The following is a 6,415-nucleotide window of genomic DNA, read 5'->3' as shown; positions in this document are numbered from 1 at the left end:
AAAATGTTTTCAAGTTATTAGAACTTGAATTTATAAAATCATGTAGGTTTCCTGCCTCTACATACACAAATGTGCACGTATACATGCTTAGCGTTTGGGAACACATGTTCATTTACTCGTACGTGCACATACATATCACTGTCATGACTTTTCTTCTTTCGTGAATTCAATTTGAAGATACTTAAAATAAAAATAAGAAATGATAATGCACTTGCCCCTACTTATGATAAAAAGGAATATAAAATCAATATAACATTATCGGGGCATTAGAAGCTACTGTGGCTTCTTAGCCAAAAAAGAGATCCAGAGGCGTAATATGGTTTCATCTGTTGTTATTTTTCTCCCACTGAGCAGACCTCTCCAACTCTCGGCTCTGATGCTCAGGGAAAGTAAAGCACAGCCTTTCACCCACTCACCCTCCACCTGACTTGTGGATAAAGATAACAGTTCTGGTCCCTGTTGCCTTCACTTCTTTCCCTGAGATGACTTAATTCATCACAAACAGAGTGAGCAATAAAAACTAAGGCTGAAGCTTGGGTGCTTTAGTATGAACATAAACTGTGCCTTATATATATTCAAATTCCTGTCTAGTTGGAGGAAATATTCATGACTAATATTAAACTAAGCCCAGAATTAGGCAAAATGCAACAGACATATATCGAAGTGAGCATTTTATTATGTGCCGTGTCAGTCAGATTAAAGAAAAGAGTGCAGGACACCAACAGGATATTGCATGTATATCAAGCAATCTATTTATATGTGACAGGGAGGGTTTGATTTCTGGAGAAAGTGACAACCCAATGAAATAACAGCTTGCCTTCAAAATCACTATAGTATAAATGTGCATCTTTTAAGATGGAATTTTAAATTACAATTAACAAAATGTAGATAAATACGCTTAGGAATGAATAGTGACACACAGAAAAAAGGGGATGGAGAAATCGGTATGAATGCAAAGGCTCTTCAAGCCGTTAGTGCCGGTGTCCAGCACAGAACACTGGAGGAAGCTTCCCATGTCCCTTAACTATCTGACAGCCAGACATTTCAAACAAGTTAACATTATACCACTGCTCAGAGAAGGTGCGGGTATAGAAGGTAGTTAATCACCAACTGGGAAAAACTAGAACATAAAATATAAGCAGTACTCTGTTATTCGCAGTACATGATCAGGAAATGATTATATTCAAAAAACTCAGGTCTACTTTATTCTTTACGTTGACACTTTTTCAAATGAAATTAATTATTTTGCTCAATAAATAGCCTGCTTCTATTTCTCTAATTCTTTCCCTCATTTATGAAGGGATAAGGACTGAGAGAAGGCAGACTATTGTGCTAAAACAGTATAATTACTGTTTGTCTTTCATGGCGGTGGCCTTTGGGGAGAGGGGGAAGAGAGAGAGAGAGAGAGAGAGAGAGAGACTAAAGTTGAAACCACTAACTTCATTACCAACAAAGATAAAGTGCAGTGAAACAGAAATTCTTTGAGTTCACAATCATTACACTTGGATGCTCTTACCAGGTTCTGGGATAAGAGGGAAGAGCAATCAATGGTCAATTGACTTTATTTCCTTTTCTTAAATTATAATTTGTATGACTTTTACATGTTTCTAGGATTAGCTGAGCAAACCACACAGAGACCAGCTGACAAGCAGTCCATAAAGTACATTAAATGAGAAAAACAGTTTGGACGTGATGCTCGTCAAGCTGGGTTCTCATAGCAGCAGCAGGAAGCTCCTGTCTTTCATTTCCAGAGATTTAGGCAATATCCAAGCGGTGCATGTGGGGGAGCTGCAGGACAGAGGTAATCAGAACTGGCTTTGTACATCAATAATGGCAAACTGTATTTTCTCATAACCTTTCCTTCTTTGTTCAAAAGGGGACTTCCATTTTAAACTGTAATCTGTGACTTTTGAAACGGACATTAAGGAATCTTGCCGGCAAATACTTCTGCTGATTTTCTTTTTCTGTCCCTCTTGCTGGTTTAAAAGAAAATCATCATGGCTGTCTTAGGTGCAGGTGAAAGGTACCAGAGCTTCAGGAGACAATTAAACTCCCCTCTACCTTAGCATTCTTTGACAGGATTAAGGTTTTAAAAAATGTTAATGAGTGTGGTACACTAATATTAGAGTTCAGTGAATATTGTCTGTACGTCCTAAGATCAGGCCATTTCCACAATACTCAGACTAAGCTCTTGGATCGGGTGTTTTCTACTTCTAGTTTCCATTTCCATTTTGCTTAACTGTCTGCAACTTCTGAATGCACTGCCAATGCCACCTTAATCGTCAATGGAGATTCAACCACCTAACAACAACAAATGATGGCTTAGAAACAATAAAACGCTAAGATAGAAAGTATGGGAAAGGTGATTTGTTACATTCCACTGGCCACTGTAGCAAGGTCTTGACAATCCCAAGGCAGAAAACTTAATGGTGTTTGATTTGGAATGATTCTCTCTCTGTGTGTGTCTCTGTCTCTCTCCCCAGAGAGTAAGACTTTTAGCTGCATAGTTCACAGGTATGTAACACACTGGCTAAATCTTAGAGAAAAGTGTGAGAGGTAACACTTTTGGCTCCTATACAGGGCATCACTCATGATAAAAAATATATCTTGCTTGAATACCTCATAGTAGGCAACCTCAAATCATCCTAAATCCTTTGGGAGAAGTTTGAGGGCTTTCATCTTTAAAACACTTGTGAAGAGTAGGGGGGAAAGGGAGAGGAAATAAACAACAGTATTCTTTAAGGTGTATTTATAAATTTAGGGTTCCAGTATTTTCTTTTGGGTAGGTTTACAGTTTGCAAGGCCAGATGGCCGGGGGCAGAGTTTAACCATATCTGTCATGTGTACCCTCTGAATAAAAAGCAGGAGGTGGTTAGTACACGGCACCTCCAATTAATTATATGACAAACCTTCTCTGAGTAAGACACAAAAGAGTGGGTTTTTTCCCCTTAGAACATTAGAAGACACAGCATATTTGGAGATGAAAGATCATTCTGATTGCCTCATAAAGCTAAGCACATATCCAAAGACAAAGACTGTGAAAAAGCATTGGAGTAGCTGATGTTCCAATAACTCGGTTAATTTGGGGACCATGAAATCAAATTCAAAATATGCATATTATTTGTTTATGATGATATTGCCATTAGCTTCCTCACATGTTCTATTATGTTCTGTACATTATTTAGTGCAGAAGCATTAAAGCTTTTCCTGAGTCCCCGGTCCTTTGCCTTCTCACTATGTTGAAGTCTGTCTTCGGAAGAACCTATTAGTGTTCCCAGTTCCCCAGATATGGGAAGCCTTTACTCAGATAATACCCCATATCAGATACAAAATGAATGCACTGGGCACAGTAAGAAGTGTTTGAATGTCTCAAAAGCAACCACAAAAATTCTTATTTAACCTAAATGCAATCTATTGCTTAAATAATGTGAGTAAACAGAGTCATTGGACAATAATGATATATAATAAGTAATATAGAGAAAAATGACTTTTTATTTGAAGGAGCAATTTAGGCCTAGTCTAAATATGGAAAATTCCTCTAGCTTTTTCCGAATCTGCCCTAATCATGTTTTATTTGGGATTTGTTTACTTCATTAATCGTATAGAAGTTACTTCATCTGCTAGTAGCTACGCAGTGTTTGCAGGTATTTAGGAAGACTGCAGACAAGAAAAGACTAGACTACAAGCCTAAAGAGAGTGCTGGAGACGTTTGTTTGCACTCACTGTTCAAAACAATTTTCTTTTACATTTTATTTATTTTTGAGAGACAGACAGTGAACAGGGGAGGGGAGAGAGAGAGAAAGAGACACAGTATCTGAAGCAGGTTCAGGCTCTGAGCTAGCTGTCAGCACAGAGCCCAACCCGGGGCTCGAACCCAGGAACCGTGAGATCAAGACCTAAGCCGAAGTCAGACCAACCAACTGAGCCACCCAGGCGCCCCTGCATTCACCTTTGAATAGTCAAAGCCTAGCTCAATTCTTGTTCCATGGAAAATGCTTCACAAATTGTTTAATAAGTGAATGAGTAAATGAATACACAAATGGCTGGACACAGAAATTTGAATGTGCAGTTGCAAAAGGTAAAATAAAAAGCCAAAATTGAACTTGGAATCAGGATAAAAGTATTGAACGATATTAACAATTATTTATATTTTAAAATGGATTTTTTAGGTTTTGACATGTTTTTCCCAAGAGGATGCTAGGCAGTGTTATCAGGAGTGTCCCCAGGAGTTTCGGTCAAGTTTTGCCCATTGCTGTCCCCCTGCAGGCACTCTGCGCTTGAGCGTGGTAATGGTGCATGGCCACAGAACAGCCCTGCTTTTGAACATACCGTTCCCTCTGTGCCTAGCTCCTTTCCCCAAGCAACATCATTCCTTCTTACTTTGTGACACTCAACCCATCCATTGTCTCACTGATATTTTTCTTACCTCCTCAAGACCATGACCACTGGTTCACAATACTTAATTAGACAACCTCCAAAATCCCACAAGACTCAGAGCATATGTTTCTGTTATAATATATCAGGAAGATATTGTAGTGGGACGTGGCATTCTATGCCTTTTGAATTAGTCCATGTCTTACTCATTTCTTTTTGAGTTTTTTAAATGTCTATTTATTTATTTTGGAGAGAGCCCCAGGGGAGGGGCAGAGAGAGACAGAGAGAGAGAGAGAGAGAGAGAGAGAGAGAGAGAGAGAGAGAGGGAAAGAGAGCGAGAATCTCAAACAGCCCACCTGGGACTCCACTCCATGATCCCAACCAGATCAGGACCTGAGCCGATATCAAGAGTTGGACTCTTAACTGAGTGAACCACCCAAGAGCCCCTTTCATTTCTTTAACAAAATATTTAGTGCTCTTTCTGATAGAAATGGACCATCAGTACATTTGACAACTAAATCTAGACAGATGTGGGGCCCCTGGGTGGCTCAGTGAGTTAAGCTTCTGACTTCAGCTCAGGTCAGGAACTCACTGTTAATGGGTTTGAACCCCACCCCGCCCCTCCTTAGACTTTGTGCAGACAGCCCAGAGCCTGGAACCTGCTTCTGATTGTGTCTCCCTCTTTTTCTGTTCCTCCCCTGCTCATACTTCATTTCTCTTTCTCTCTCTGTCTCTCTGAAAGATAAATAAATAATTTAAAATGTTTTAAATAAAAAATTAAGTTTAGACAAGGGGTGTATAGATAACAGGTACAAAGCAGCCCTGACAATATGATGATAAATTGAATGATCTGGAATGGATGAGAGTAAATATTATGCTAGAAAGCAAGTGTTAAAAATGCATAGGGACATGGGGCGCCTGGGTGGCTCAGTCGGTTAAGTGGTTAAGCGTCTGACTTCAGCTCAGATCATAATATCACAGTCAGTGAGACTGAGCCCCGTGTCAGTCTCTGTGCTGACAGCTGGGAACCTGGAGCCTGCTTTGGATTCTGTGTCTCCCTTCTCTCTGCCCCTCTACCACTCAAGCTCTGTCTGTCTCTCCTTCAAAAATAAATAAACACTTAAAAAACCACATAAGGACAGGTAGTAACACTTAAGTGTGATAAGGACAGACACATAAAAACAAAAAGTGTACAAGTTACTCATAAGGATTCAACTCTTGGGTATTTAGCAAATGTATGTAAGCAAGAATTACTTTTTCAGTGTAAAGCCTTTTGAGCTAGTCTCCCAAATGAGTTATGTTCCAAGGGCACCCCTGCTTCCTGAAAACACTTGGAAGTTAAATAAATCTATTTGGTTTTGTTGTGTTGTGTTTTGTTATATTTGCAGAAAATGTCACCTTTGCCATTTATAACGTTTGAAATTAATTGTAGTTTTCTCTGTGGTCTAGCATATGATTGGTTTTGTAAAAGTTTATGAACACTTTGATATGAGGTTTGGCAGATAAAAAGTTTGACATATATGATATGATGTCATTCTTATCATCATTATATCTAAATCATTCATCTCTATCTTTAATTATATTTTGTCCATTAAGACTACTAGAATGTGAGTAATGAAGTTAGAATTCTCCTATACAATTTTTATTTATGCTATTTTTTCCTAATATTTCCCTATTTTATAATAGTAATGCATTGGTATTTAACACATATAAGTTCATTGCTATCATAGTCTGTGTAAATTATATGCATTAAATGTTCACCAATAGAAAATAACCTTCCTGCTCCATTAATTCATTTTTTCCCATTAATTATTTTGACCTGAAATTTTATTATCTCTTACACTCTGCTTTAATTTTGTTTATATTTGTTTGACATATACCTTACTATTTTCATTTTTAAGTCTTTTAATTTTATTTTAGGTGCTTAAATCAGTATATATTTAGATATTGATTGATTTCACTTTTTTACCATATATAATGGATTGGATTATACCACTTTTATCTTCTATATTTTTCTACTTTTCCATTTTAAGTGCTTCCT

The sequence above is a fragment of the Suricata suricatta genome, chromosome 15, assembly GCF_006229205.1.
Source record: "Suricata suricatta isolate VVHF042 chromosome 15, meerkat_22Aug2017_6uvM2_HiC, whole genome shotgun sequence".
Taxonomy (NCBI): Eukaryota; Metazoa; Chordata; class Mammalia; order Carnivora; family Herpestidae; genus Suricata; species Suricata suricatta.
The sequence above is the reverse complement of the archived record's forward strand: the minus strand, read 5'-3'. Positions refer to the sequence as shown.